Source organism: Peromyscus leucopus, chromosome X, assembly GCF_004664715.2.
Source record: "Peromyscus leucopus breed LL Stock chromosome X, UCI_PerLeu_2.1, whole genome shotgun sequence".
Taxonomy (NCBI): Eukaryota; Metazoa; Chordata; class Mammalia; order Rodentia; family Cricetidae; genus Peromyscus; species Peromyscus leucopus.
Genome location: NC_051083.1, coordinates 84554163 through 84570252, shown reverse-complemented (window position 1 = coordinate 84570252; position 16090 = coordinate 84554163).

Genomic DNA, 16090 nt, shown 5'->3' with positions numbered 1-16090 from the left:
TAGGAGGTGTGGTCTTGTTGGAAGAGGTATGTCACTGGGAGTAGGCTTTGAAGTTTCAAAAGACTCCACCATTCCTAGTTAGCTCCCTCTACCCAGTGTTTATGGATCAACACATACGCTCACATCTACTGCTCCAACACCATGCCTGCCTGCCTTTGCCATCCTCCTCACTATTATATTCATGGACTCTAGTCCTCTGGAACTGTAAGACTCCAGTAAATTGTTTCTTCTATAAGTTTCCTTGGCCATGGTGTCTCTTCACAGCAACAGAAAAATAACTAAGATATTTCCCTTCTCCATAAATGGCAAATTTCACTCTCTGAGAACTTTTCTGGGTTAAGACTGAAAGGATGTACGGTACTGGTTGGTCAGCAGAAGAGTCACTGACCATGGCAGAACCCAGTATTAGTTTTTAGAGCTTTATTGGAGGGAAAGGCAAGGTGAGAGAAATCCAAGCCTGGCAGACAAAACAGAGAGAGGAAACACAAGAAGAGATGCACAGAGAAAGAGCATGGTGGTCTGTGTTGGCTTTTTAAGGTGGTACATAGTTGCCTGCTGCTGATGTAAGGTGCCACACAAGACCCCAAGCTGAGCATGTGCAGAATCCTAATATTCCAGGCTTTGGTTATTATAAAAAAAAAAAAAAAAAAAAAAAAAAAAAAAAAAAAAAACGCTAAATCGGAATAGGGGCATCGTTTCTCCCAGAAAAACTGCTACCAACTGACTTGTTGGGTGTTGGTTGGCTCTTAGGGGGAATAGGGAAGGAGGTCTTCCAAGGTAGACAGGCATTGCTGCTCTGGAGCTGTCCATTCCTCTTGGCTTCGCACCCTGGCTGCTTTTGTGTATGACAGAATGCTGATGAGACAGGAAAGGCATGAAGTAGATCCTACCTGTCCAGATCGATTTAAGCTGTTTTCTGGAGCTTGGGAAAAAATTTTGAACATGTTAAGAAGCAGCCATGAAAAGATTAGTGACCTTTTGTGGTGTTTAGTACTCTGCTTGTATTGGTTAGTGTTAATGAGAGAGACAGAGATATTGGAACATGTTAAGCTTTATCAGAGACAGATTATTTTAAGGCACCTGTTTCCTTTACTAGTTTAGCATTCAGGAGACACAGGTGATTAATTGTTGAGAGCATTTAACATTAATAGATGGTTATATTGAAGTCTGTTTTTGCAGAGTCCAGATGCTTTTGGTTCTAGGGGTGTAAATACATTTTAGCTGTTACAGTTTCTTACTTGATGAACTCTGGACTCCAGTTCTGTGGTGATCCTGTACCATTATCTGAGCAGTGAGTTAGAACAGGGAACTGGGAAGAGAAAAGCTTGTGGTGCATGAGAACTTATTTCTTTGGAATTAGGGACAAGGCAGAGATCAGGGCCCTCTCTGTGTGCACCAGAAGTACAGGTGGGTGGGTCTGGAGTGAGGCACATGGAGGGAGCAATGAAATGAAAGCTCCTATCTTAGCTGGAAACCTTTTCCCATTAAGTAACCCTGAAAGTGCAATTAAATCTGGTGAAGTGGGTAAGGCTGTCCTCCCTACCCCAACAATAGGGAAATGAGGAGAAGTGATATCCCAAAACTCCCAGGACTAGGAGGTCAGTGGCTCTGGTGTCCAGAAGGAAAGAAATGGATCACTTCCATGCTGCATTCTGGGTTCCCTGCGAGCCTGTAGCCAAGCCTAGGTCTGCTGGAGGTCTTAGCTTGATGTTCCCATGCCATCTTGGTCCTGGGGACAGTCAGCTGACCAGTTGTCTTTCTAGGCAGCACTTTCAACAAAGCTATTGATGGCCTGGCAGGGCACTCAATAGCCATCTTGACTATTGTATACTTATTTGCATGGATCCTAGCCTCTGTGCCTCTCATGGCAGTTTGAAAATGAGTGGGAGGAGTTAAGGTGAGTTAAAGTGAGAGTCAGTACATGTGGCCCACACAACAGTACAGAGCCTGCCTACTTGTTTAGAAGTTGAGGTGGGGTGGGTTAAAGCCTGCCCACTGCCAAAGAGCAGAAAGCAGAAGTCAGATAGACAGAAGTGGTTGCACATGGCAGAGAAAACATCAGAAATGGGGAGGGAGAAGGGTTCAGAGCTTTAGCAGAAAGCTGGGGATAAAGTAACTCTTCATTTGCCTGTTCACTGGCAGAAGTTCCCGTGAAGCTGTTATGCAGCCAAATTTACTGGTATCCACCAAATCTACTAGTATCTGCCCTTTGTCCCATGGCTGCAGCCAAGAACAGAAAATAAAAAATTAAAATAATAAACCAGGATCCTAAGCTGCTATGCCAAGTGTCCCTGAGGTAGAGGAAGGATCTATGAATCAGCACAGGTTATTCCAGCCTTCATCAAGAGAGGAATAAGGGCTGGGAGTATACACAGCATGTGGACCACCCAGTGGTCCGACAGCATCTTAATACTTCCTCAAGATAGAATATGTCCTTGCCCCAACACAGCCCAAAGACACCCCCCACCCAGGTCTGGTGCAAAGAATATAGGTCAGGTTGCACCCGCAGGAAACGGGACTCACCATCTTGGGGAGACACGTCGGACATGGTGGCAGAGGGATGCGGCTGCAGTGGAGGCTGCAGTGGCGGGACGTGACTTCCAGTACAGGGTTCCCCACAACACTCAGCCCGGGACGCTGAGTGTGAAGCGAACTTTCAATCCGAGATCCGAGTCCACAGCACCAATGAAAAGATGAACAGTGCTTGTTGGTTAACAGAAGAGTCACTGGCCACAGCAGAACCCAATATTAGTTTTTAGAGCTTTATTGGAGGAAAAGGCGGGGAGGGGGGAGAGAACCAGGCCTAGTAGAGGGAACAGAGAGAGGAAACACAGGAAGAGAAGCACAGAGAGAGAGCATGGGGATCCATGATGGCTTTTTAAGGCAGCACATAGTTACCCGCTGATGACATAAGGCGCCAGACAAGACCCTGAGCTGCATAAGTACAGAATCCTAACAAAGACATTGAAATCATATTTATCCCTCTCTTTTTCTTATACTGTGCATCAAATTCACCAGGAAATCCTGTTGATGCACTGAACCTCATCCTAGACTGATGAGATGATTTGCAGTTAAAGACACTTGTTGCCAAGTCTGATGACCTGAGCTTGATCCCAGGACTTCCTCATGGTGAAAAAAGAGAACTGACTACCAAAAGTTGTCCTTTGAGCTCCACAGCTGAGTCATGGTACATGTATACCCAAACATATACAAACACACAGAAATGTAATTAAATGTAAACAAACAGACAAACGTATCCAGAATTCCATTAGTTCTACCATCTCCCATGCTAAAATCTTGTTCTAACTACTACAGTTTCTTGCTTGGATTGTTATATTAACCTCACAGCTGGACTCTCTGATTCAAACTTTGTCATCCTCCCTTAACTGCCCCAATCATTCTAAACTCAGTATCTATTTCAATAATAATATATCATAGATACTATATAACTCACAATCATTCAATGTCCTCCAATTCATTTCTGGTTCAAAGTACTTCCAAGGATATATTAGGCCCTACATGATATACCCTTCTACCATTATTTCTCTGACTTCCTGTTCTGTACCTTTTCTATAGATACAATTTGCTAGACTGATCTCCTTGCAGCATCTTCAAAATGTCAGGAATGTCTCCTCATTAGAATCCATCAGCCTACGGGTGGTGGCGGCGGCGGCGGCGGCGGCGGCGGTGGCGCACGCCTTTAATCCCAGCACTCGGGAGGCAGTCAGGCAGATCTCTGTGAGTTCGAGGCCAGCCTGGTCTCCAAAGCGAGTTCCAGGAAAGGCGCAAAGCTACACAGAGAAACCCTGTCTCGAAAAAGCAAAAAAAAAAAAAAAAAAGAATCCATCAGCCTGGAATGGTTTTCTGCCTGTTTAACTCTACCCTTGTAGATTTTATGCAAATGTCCCCTCCTCAGGTGAAGAACCACTTTCTCAACCACATTCCTTTTCAAATTGCAACCATCTAGCATTCCATGGCAATCCCAATGTTACCCCTGCCTTGCTTTTGCCTGAAAATCTTATCAACATGTTTTTCTTTTTATTTTTTTTAACCCTGTTTACTCTCTATCTCCTTCCTCCTCCATCTCCAACTAGTTTGTTGGCTCCATGAGGGCAAAAATGTTTGCATGTTTGTTCATTGTGGTGTTCTCAAGTGTCTGGGACAGTAGCTGACATTCAGTGAGTATTTCATAAAGATCTGTTGAATAAATTCTCAATGTCTCAACATGTGTTCATGTTTTTGAAAAACTTTTACATTTATATAATGAACTGCAGTCATTTTCACCCCATTTCCCTCTCTCATCTTCCTCCTTCTCCCTCTAAAATCTTTATTCCCAACAAATTCCTCTCATACTTTCATGAGTCCTTTTTGTGAATGAAAGCATCAAACAATAAAAACAATTTAATTATATAAATAAAATATTTTTTAAATAAAATGGGATTATATACGTTATAAATTGAGGAAATATTTTCTAGTATTCTTTAAAATTGAATAAGCATATTTTTACCATTTGGAAAAAGTCATGTCAAAAATAGCAATAATATGCATGATATTTGGATATGTAGGTGTTGGGTAACTATGAAGGCACCTTTGGTAGCTACTAAGGTAGCTAATAATTTTATCTATAATTTTAAGCATGAAACTACTTTATTATGTTTTCCCTGATCATGTGCATACTGAAGAATGTATTAGTTTCTTGCAAATTACATTCTTTTCATTTACTTTTTATATTACTGTAAAAACATGTTGTTGCTTTGTTCTCTAATAATATGCATCAGTAGATTATGTGTCTACAAATTTCACTGCAGCTTTTAAAGTAAGTTTTAGAAAGTACATACTACAGCAACAATGGAACCATTGATATTTTCAGACTACACATTTCATGTTGAGTCTGTGACTTTTCCAAAGATAGCTATCTAAGCACTCTGAGAATATTGAGCAGATAGTACAGTTAAAATCCACTAGTATTTGATAAAAAAAGCCAACCCCATGGAAAGCACTTACCATTTCCACAAACTTTCTGGACAAGACTGGGAAACATAATCTGCATGACTACTATGATAAGTAACCCTAATTTCTCTGCCATCCTTATCTGCAGCCACAAACTGGACAGCTTTTGCAGACAAGCTCTTCTGATCTCTGCTGCTCAGCATAAACCTCTTGTGTCATTTATGTCCAAACCCAACAAAATAGAAAACCAGATATTTATTTGCTTGCACATGTCTAATGCAAAAAGTGTTCCTACCCCAGCATCTAGATTTGTTTCCTATCTAGTCCTTCCTAATCATTGTTTTCCTCTGGGATATACCTTTGGAGCTGCTTACATCTGGACCATATCAGCATCATTCTTCCCCATCCAAGAGGAAGCCCTTGAGCTATTGTACATGTCTCCCTACCTGTCAGATTATTTCTGTTTCCAGCTTGTTGTATTATACTGATACAAGATTGACTACTCACTAAATTATGACAGTTTGAAAGCAAAATAAAATTCTTTTTTTTTCTTTGCTCCTAGAATTTTTCTTACCTTTGCAATGTGCTGAACTTTAGATTCTAGAACTTTTTTTGAAGTGGGTGCTTACATGACATTTTAATGTGTATAGTTACTACCTCTGTCTTTTACACTTATGACAAATGAATTTAAGATTTAGAGAAGAACCAGTCAGTTCTGTTACTTTTGTGTATTACAGGTGACACTGGTAATGGCTGTATGGATATTTACTATTTTGATTAGGAAGTCTGATGTCTGGTACCTTAGTACCATGAAAACAAGTTTTTATTTGTTTGTTTGTTTGTTTGTTTGTTTGTTTAAAGGATCCGCCACCAATCTGAAATTCAGAGCACTTAATATTGAAAGTTAGATTCTCTCACATAAACAGGCACGAATGAACTCTGTATGAAGTTTAACATAATAGACCATATGTTCTTGTTATATTTTTTTTGTTTTACTTGTTTGTTTGTTAAGACAAGATTTCTTTTGGTGGCTCTGACTGGCCTGGAACTTGAGATGTAGACCAAGCTGGTCTCAAAATTACCAGTATATGCCTGTTTTTCAAATGCTGGCATTAAAGGGGTGTGCCACCACAGATGGCCAAGTTCATTTATAATGCAACTTCCTTAAGACAATCTAAGTTCTAAGATATCATCACCAGTTGGCCAAGACAACGTGAGCACTGATATTCGTGTAGAGTCCTACAAATAGTGTTAGGTCATTTTAATAGCCTCTGCTATTCATGATTTTGCTTCTGGTTTCTAGAATTTAAAGTTCAGCACATATATCCCTACTACCTGCTGCTCAATCACTGCCTCCCTTCCTTCTTTATCTTCTGATCAAAACAGCTCTTGCTAGCCTCTCGGCCAGTGGTTCTCAACCTGTGAGTCACAACCCCTTTGGGAGTCAAACAATACTTTCACAGGGGTTACATATCAGATATACTGCACTGCATGTATTTAAATTATGATACTTAACAGTAGCAAAATTACAGTTATTAAGTAGCACCAAAAATAATTTTATGTTTGGGGGTCACCATAACATGAGGGACTGTATTAAAGGGTACAATATTATAAAGTTTGAGAACGACTACAAGTTACCACTAAGAGTCTTTCACATCTCCAAGAGAGGAGCAATTGTCACTGCCAAAAGGAAAGAACAAGGTGGATGGGGTGAGAGAGAGAAGGAAAAAAGGATGGAGCACTACCAAGAGCAAGCAGATGAATGAACTTGTGACTCTGAGCTCCTTCATGCCCTCTATTGCCACTGACTCTCAACTTTTAAGCCTAATTATAGCTGCCAGCTGAGATACCAGGTTTCACCCAAGTGAAAGCATATGCCACTACCTTCACCTTGGACATGATTTGACATGGTAAGTATCATTACCTCTACTCAAACTACAAGTGACCTAGAAGTTTCTGAACTGCGGTGTTATAACTTGTCAGGTTATAACCATGGAACTCTCCCAGAACACCAGAAAACTCAGAGACAATAGACAACCAGACAGGAGTGCAACTCCTGGACAAATCTAGACTTCTCTGACATCTAAGAATCCAAACATCGAATCACAATACCCACAAAAAGGACTGTCATCCGTGCTAATGTTTGACAGGGACGTTAAGAACGATTTTGTAAGCTTTGAATACAGTAACCTGCCAGCTTAGTTCTTCCTCCCTATCATTGCTGACATTGTCTTTAGAGAGATCCTAGTGAGCCAGTGGTCAGAACTCATTCTTCAGTTGGTAGCCAATGTCAAAAGTCCTGACAGCTCAAAGAACATCAAAGAGTCAGATTTAGAAGCAATTTGTTACATCTGCCAATGTATTTATACGGGGCAGCTCCAGGGAAGTCCAACGGGATTCTGACTGCCATCCTCCTGGAGAAGAGGAAAGAAGATGCCGGCAGTGATATGAAGTTAGTGGTGACTGAAGCACTCTGCAACTACTGGAGTTCACTGCAGCAAATTCTAACAAAGAGTCCGAGAGGCAATTTAGTGTGCGAGTAGTGTATGGTGCAACCCATTATCAAGATAATAAGGTATGAGGGGCTACATTACAGAATCTGATGAAGAAAATGTCCCAGTATTATCAGTCCATAGAGACACATATGACTCCTGCTCTTTTCGTGGTCACAATTGAAGTAATGAACAGTGACTTTGATGAAGTGACCCTATAAGGCATAAAATTCTGGCCCAACGTCTGTGATGAAAAAATAGATTTGGCTATTAAAGTCTCTAAGAGGCAGCAGGACAAAGAGAGCCCCCACAGCACACAGCAAGCTCTGTGCCAAGGGAGTCCTGTAGTCAAGGTTTCAATTCACACACAGACACTGGCAAAGAATGATGAAAATGACAATGCTCCCGGATACCTGATGTGAAGATGACACTCTCCTACATATTCTTCTCCTGTCAAAGAACATGTTGAAAGCCCTGATTAGTCATACCAGGGTACCACTGTGGTGGCTTTTGTCTGCATCTTGGAAAAACAGAAACCTTATAATTATATAGACAATGCTTATCTTAATAGAATTAATAATAATAATAATAATAATAATAACCTGTTAGAGCAGCAGAGAAGCTCTGGGCAGATTTTGAAAGCTGCTTTATGAAGCAGCCATCAATAACATGTATTTGGCTGTCCTGCTATAGTCTCTCATAGCAAGCCTGAGCACTGAACCCAAAATGGCTTCAAATGCTTGTTGGGCTTTTACAGTCTAGTTGGAGCTGCTTATAAAACTTGATAAGTGAAGATCAGGGAGAAATAGGTACTTAGTGCTTCTCAGATTGCTGAAGTGCACGGAGACCACAGACAGGTCTACTGGCCACAGAAAACAAACTGAGAAGTTTTCTCTATGGACCTTTGATGGAAACTGAAAAACAATGCTAGGCACTATTATCTTCTAGTTCAAAAGTTGACTGGCAGCCCTGGTCTACCTGAAAAAAAAAAGAGTGTATCTGATGGAGTCACAAATAAAAGCACTTTTGGTAAGATCCACTTCAATGACTTTCAGTCTTTACCCTGCATAACTCTTCAAAATGTTCTTTCAAAAATATAGCTTCAAGATGAGATCATCTCCCTGTAATGGTTTTTTTTTTCCCAAATCACAGCTAGGTCCGGAAGAATGCAAGAAGATGGCCCTGATGAGTTACCACAGTGGAGGAAATATGGGTTTGTGAGTTATTAAAGCACACAGAGCCTTCTAGACTCTTCCCAAGCAAAACATGCTATTGGAAATGTATCCTGAGTACCTAGTTTTATTGGAGATCATAAATTTTGTGGAAGATATATGTCACATCATAAAATCCAGCATCTTACCTCCATCTAACAGGCAACACAGGGATTGTGAATGCCCATACAGTTAGGGCGCCACAGATTCTGTGCTATTAGAAGTGTTTGGCAAGCTCCAGCAAGCCTCCTCATCTATGACGAACAAGTCAGACTTCAACAGGATGAGCTTTCTGCATGACCCTAAGGAAGGCTGTTGAGAGGTCTATACTGTAGGATCAAAGGGAGACTAGAGGAACGCATGCCCAGATGCACTGCTGCTGCAAACAAGAGGAGAATTTGGTCTGTCTTTTTATCAAACAGAAAGCACAAGTAGTGGGAATGCTCAGGTGATGAGAACTCAGATGCAGCATTTGGAAAGAACATACAGATACTAATAAGAGCTAGACTGATGATGCTTGAGGGATGACTGAGATTGAAACCTCCACTGGTAGCAACATAAGAGAAGAGTAAAGGATTAGGGTTGGTCTTCATCCATTAGAATAATACCTGACACCATGACTTGGAATTTCCAGCTTTCAAAAATATCTAGAAGGGGTGAACACAAATGGTAGAAACACAGCACACTGAAAAAAAAAACGCCACCACAGAAGAACCACTGTTAGCGACAGCATGGTTGCTACACTCTGTAAACACTGGCCAGAGATCAGCCATCACATTGGCCAACTTGGAAAAAGGAAATGAAATGATTTACTAATAGAAAAGAAAGATGAGGGATTGAAAGGGGAAGAAAGATGAGAACGGAACTGGAAACAGAGAGAAGGGAAGAGCAGTGAGAAGAATAAGTCAACAGATCCTCTTCCCAAGGAATGCTGCCATTTGCTTTTTCATGCATCAGCCGACGCTAATTGGACTACTGCTTTTTGCAGAGAGACAGTACAGCTATGTTTTGTCATAAAAATCAACTTCATGTGTCACTAATGGTGGTAGTGTAGCCTGGGCTTATGTACCTTTTCCACACATTACGGCATATATGCAGGCTGAGAGGAAAATGAAGCATATTTGATAATCTGAGTATAAGGAAGCAAAACTGTACTCACATTCTTAAATTCAAGCCGCTGCTATTTTTCTCTTTCCTTAAAAAGAAGGAGGGATCTAGTGTGTTACAGTGTCATAAAACTGACTAGTATCCTGTACTGATGGGGAACAAATGATATAAAAAGATAGATGGGGAGAAAAATACAGACTTTTTGGGGGTGTTCTACTTGTGTGATTTTCATTGTTGCTATTATTTTAGACAAGAAAGCACTAATAAATGATCCCAACCAAATTTCAAGCTTTCAAGACAAATAAAACAAGACAACAACAAACCCATCCCCAACCTGTAGCCGGTCTTTCTTGTCAGCCTTTCTTTGGACTGCTAGTTCCCAACTATGGTATAGAGACCTCTTATTAATTACAAAAGCTTGGACTTAGCTTAGACTTGTTCCTAACTAGCTCTTATACCTTAAATGAACCTGTTTCTTCTAATCTACATTCTGGCATGTGGCTTGTTACTTCTCCTCCATACTGTATGTCCAACTCCTCCGTGTCTGGCTGGCAAAATTCCAACTCTCTTCTTCCCACAGTTCCTATCTCTTCTCAGAAATCCCTCCTATTCCTCCTGCCTTGCTATTTACCATTCAGCTCTTTATTAAACCAATCAGGTATCTTAGGCAGGTGAGGCAAAACATAGACACATCTTCAAGCAGTATAAACAAATATCCCACACCATCAAGCTAGAGAAGCCAAATTTCAAATGATGCAAAGAGGCAGCATAAACAGAATGCTTCCTCTGGACATCCTTATCCTTGCTGAAAAAAAGTATACCAAAGACCTTATCAAAAACATAAAAGAGGGCCAGCAAAATGGCTCAGAGCATAAAAACGCTTGCCTCAAAGCTTGGCAAAAAAAATAGATTCCCGGAACTCACATGATGGAAAGAGATCACCAAATCTGGCATGTTTCCTCTGACCTCCACATGCACATAATGACACAAGCATGCACACATGCACACACACACACACACACACCACACACACACACACACACACTTAAAGTAAATGTAAAAGTGTTTTTGTAAAGAGGCATATATATATAGGGTAAAATTTAAATAACTATTTTCATCTATAAGGAGCAACTGTTAAAATTTGATCAAATAACCATTCTAACTTTGCACTTTATTTTCTTTTATTTGATTGTCTCCCACATAGTATTGTTTTCTAACTATTGGTTAAAACAAATGAATTTCAAAAGCCAACCAAGAATTTCCCATAAACCATGTCTACATAATTAGAGCCTGCTTTATTGAAAAGCCCTTTTAAAATGTTTTATTTTCTTCTGGAGTTGACAAGCCATTATATAAATACACAAGTAAATATGTTTTAGTAAAAATAAATATATATTCTTCTCCAAAAGATAAAAAGAAAAGGCCATCTTGTGTCCCTCATGTTGGACTTTATACTGCAATTGAACCTCATTTTAGCAGCCCTTTATCACTACATTTGGCAAGTAGTCCAGTGTGTTAAAATATTTCTAAACTGTATTTGAAAGACCCATGTACTGACAACAAACCCATTACTCATAAACTGGCACTTTTTTCCAAAGGAAAGGAGGTTAACAGGTTAGCTTGAATCAAGGTAAATACTGATAAAAGAAAATCTCTTTTGATGGACAGGCCTCAAAAGCTTGTGGAAGCCTGCTGATCCAACTCAACATTGATTAAGTAAGTGGATGCTTATCTGATGCTTATCCAACTTTATCTGAAATTGGACATCTTTGTTCTAAAAACTAGGCCAAAAATCTGACACTGATTTTGGTCTTTGGTTCAGAATTGGCCACAAGTATCAAAAGATCAGTCCAAGCAGAAAGTCCAAGATATAACTGGAAATAAAAGCAGGAGGATTGGAAATTACAGTCATCAATATTTTGAAAATGTATGATACAATGAGTCTCACTAAACTGAGTAGCATATAAATATCAGTGACTAAAAAATGTTGTTTCATTAGTTTAAGAACAAAAATATGTGTCTCAGTTGTTTAAATCATGGCTTAATTCATTTTGAATATATATATATATTCTGAAATTTTCATGTTAATCATCTAAATAGAATGAGGAACAAATTCTATTTCCAGAAAGATGTGGTACATGTAAATTCCTCCTGCTACACACAGCTAGTAAATCTTTCACACTACATGTAAAATAAACAATAAAATCCTTCATGGTGCGAAATCTTGGAACCCAAAGTAAAGAACACCTGTTGACCATCCATTCTAAAAAAAATAGCTTGATAATGTGACACAGGAGCTGTAGCTCAGGTGGTAGAGTTCTTGCTTAGCATATACAAAGCTCTGAGTTTTAGACTCAACACAATAAAAGTCAGTTGTAGCAATGCATGTGTTTAATCTTTCACTTTGAGGGTGGAAGCAGGAGGATCAAGTTCAAGATTATCTTTGGGCTACAGAGCAAGTTAGAACCAGAGTGGGCTACAGAAAATTCTGTTTCAAACAAATTAATTAACAACTTAAGGGGGAGAATAGGCATACAACTACCACAGATCCTATAAATTATACTCCTAGGCAGCTAACTCAGAGAAATGAAAACTTACATCTGCACAAAATCCTATACAATGCTATTTCCAGCATCTTCATTTGCAGTGTTCTCAAACTAAAGTCAATGTGCTGAATTCAACATATGAGTTGTCATGTCAAATGGACCAGGGTATGTCCATCCCATGGGATACAAATCAACCATAAAAAGGACTACAGAGTGGGTAAGCACAATAGTTTAGATGAATCTAAAGAGAATTTTGCTAAGCACAAAATCCAATCTCAGAAAGTTATTAATTCATGATTCCATTTATAAATCATTCTCAAATGACAACATATAGAGAGATGAAAATCTGATTACAGCGTCTCAGGCCCTGAAATCAGGTGGGTGTGCTAATAAAAGCACAGGATCTAGATTTGTGTGGTGATCTCATTGTTTTTCTTCACTTTTTAAAATGAAAATTTTATTTAATATTTTAACATTTTCTTATATATACTTCATCTTTAAACATTTTCTTATTTGCCCCTTGATCTAGTTTCATTTTCTTGCTGTGATAAAACACTGACTAGAAGTAACTTAGGTGGATTAAGAAAATGTGCTACATATACACAATGGAGTACTACTCAGCAGAGAAAAACAATGACAGCATGAAATTTGCAGGCAAATGGATGGAACTAGAAAATATCATCCTGAGTGAGGTAACCCAAACCCAGAAGGACAAACATGGTATGCACTCCTTCATAAGTGGATACTAGATATAAAGCAAAGAACAATCAGATTGCAACCCACAGAACCAGGGAGGCTACATAGCATCGGGGACCCTAGGATAACTCTGGCTTATAATAAGTTTTGGTTTTACTCAATTACTGGGCAAGCCTCAGTTAAACATTTCACTATTAGGAAAATAACTTATACTTTATCAATCTGATAATAGAAAAATAAATAAGTAAATAAAAATGAAAAAAAAAGTAACTTAGGGAAGGATTGGATTTATTGGACTTACAGTTAGTTCCAGATCACAGTTAACCACTAGGGGAAGTCAGAGAAGGAAGCTGAAGCAGGAACTATGAAGTATCACTGCTGGCTGGTTTGTTTGAAGGCTTATTCTTGTCTAGGTTCACTAGAACCACTTGCCCAGGGAATAACACTGCTCACAGTAGGGTAGGCCCTCCTACATCAATTAAGACCATCAAGACAATCCCTCACAGTCATATTCACAAGCCAACCTGAAAAGGATAGATATGCAAGTGTGACTCGTTTGTTCAGGTGATTCTAGGCTGTATCAACACAACAGCTAATGTTAACTGGAATTCGGGTCCCTTTTTATCCCCAAATAATCCCTTTTTCTGTTCCCATGTTATATATATTCTATTACCGTCTTTTAATCACCCTTACCCATCTCTTTAGAGCTCTTCCTCCATTCTCATAGTTCCCTTCCTACTTTCATGTCACACACATTTGCATGTTTGTATGTGTATACATACACATATGTATTCATAAATTTAAATCTCAAGTCCAGATTTGAGGAAAAAATATGTGGTGTTTATTCTTCTGATTCTGGATTATTTTAGTTAATAATAATGATAATCTCCATTTTTTTGCATCAGCTAACCAAGTAGCTGAGACTACAGGTAAGTACCACTGATCCTGGCATAATAGAACTTTGAACAATATCAGTTTTAAGATTATACTGATCTCAATATTTCATATCGGTTTTTATTATATTTAATACCTAAATTCTGTCATTTTAAAATGGTCAAAATATGCGGAATTTATAGAAAGTCTTTTAATTCTGATCTTGATCCATTAATATGTCTTTAAATAAACAACGTTCTAAATCAACAAAATTTTCCATTTGAATGACTTGGTTTTAGGGGAAAGGGCAAGGAATCTGAACTAAAAGTAACTTCACCAAACACAATAATGGATCAATACTTCAAGCATCATTTTGCTACTCTTTGGTGTGGAACTAATATAAGCACTGCTAGAATATTATTTGATTGCCCTTACTCTCAGAACACATGCTCAGAAAAGTATGCTACATTATCTCAAAACAGCATCAGGTACTTTAAAGCACAGGAGCTTACATAAGATTTAAAAATTAATTTTTCCAATATAAAAGATGATTCATGGTATGCAATTCACAGATGATAATGGAAACTTGATGCTCACAAGGAATGAATTTTTATGTTTATGATCCATCATCTTTTGCATTAAGTTTTACCCTCAAGATTGCCTCATCATTCAATATGGCTACCAGGGTTCTGGCTATCACAGCTGTAATATCAGCAGGAAACAGAAAATGAAAAGATAAGAGTACATATACCAAATGCCATCTTTTTCTCAAGGATAACTGAGAAATTCCACAGCATCTCTTACACCCCATAGGCCAACCATAGTAAAATTGAATTCTGTTATTAACCAAGAAGAGTGAATAAATATTGATAGTATTTGTAAATGAGCATTCATAATAAAATATGCTATGATTCCACTGTTATTGTTATTTTACAGATAAATACACTGAGGTTGAATTAAATGAAGTCCTTTGAGCACATTAACATAGCTAAGAAGTGGCAGCTCCTAGATTCTTTGTCACCACAATGCTACACTTCTGTCTAGTGCACAGTTAGCATCACTTTAAAATATTTTTATGATACCTTTCATCTGGACATAAATCACATTTTCTGCTCCGTTTTAGGAGAAGACGGTTTTGTTTTCCAGCCAGCCTAGAAAGTTCATATTATGAAGGCTAATGGAAAATCTGTTTTCTGGAAAATGCTGTGTGTTTAACTGGGAGAACTGAGCCTGCTGGTTTCATAGGCAGCTGAGTCTACCTCCGAGGGATCCATCTTAGTCTCCAGAGAGGAAGAGCCCAGCTGCATCTCTCCTGCAGCATTTTGTCCAGCTGCTCCAAAGTGCTTTGCTTGCACAGGCAGCCAGGACCAGCTCTTTCTGCTACGGATAAAGGAGCCTGATTATGGCAAGTATTTCTGCTACAAAATATACCTTTCTGCAGTTGCTTGTTTATTTTATTTAAAACCATTTTGACAGCACTCTGCTTTCTCTGCTTCTATAAATAATCAGCCTTAATGATAAAGTATAATGTGCATTTACCTCTATATATCTCCATGACCTGAATAGGCAGAGATACAAAGACATCAGTTTTGAACATGTGCGTATGGTTCTTAGAACTACATCTCTCAAATCCACAATTCAGCTTAGGAATTGAACATAATGTTTTCATTAACACTGATGATACCTAAAACTGCTTCTTAAAAAAAAATAATAAAACCTGGACTCGCTCTGTGAGCATGGAGATTTCAAACTACTTAGGACTGGAATTTTATGTAACAAAATATTATGTCTGACAGCAAGATAAAGCATGCATAAAATACTTTGGAAACCCACAGGGCTTCTGTGCCGTTCTGAAGAGGACCATGTAGACAAAGGTTTCTCCATTTCCTGACTGTGACTTTCAGGGTTTTGCAAGTTCACCATCACTGACTTTTGCCTCAACTATTTGTTGTTCAGCTGCAGAGCATAAATATGTCCTCTGTGTTGGTCATTAGCTTCCCCAATTTCCCATCAGAGTTTTTTTTTTTTTTTTGATGAATATGTCCAAAAAAAGCCTGCAGAGAGACTCAGTTGTCACACTTTAATTACACATTACTCTAGAGTGACTTCGAACACTGTGGAACACCTGGCTGCTCACACAAAGAACTGAAATACAGTCATCTGAAAGATCTTTCATTTAAATATCCTTCTCACAAAAGACGTCATGTACTCCCTG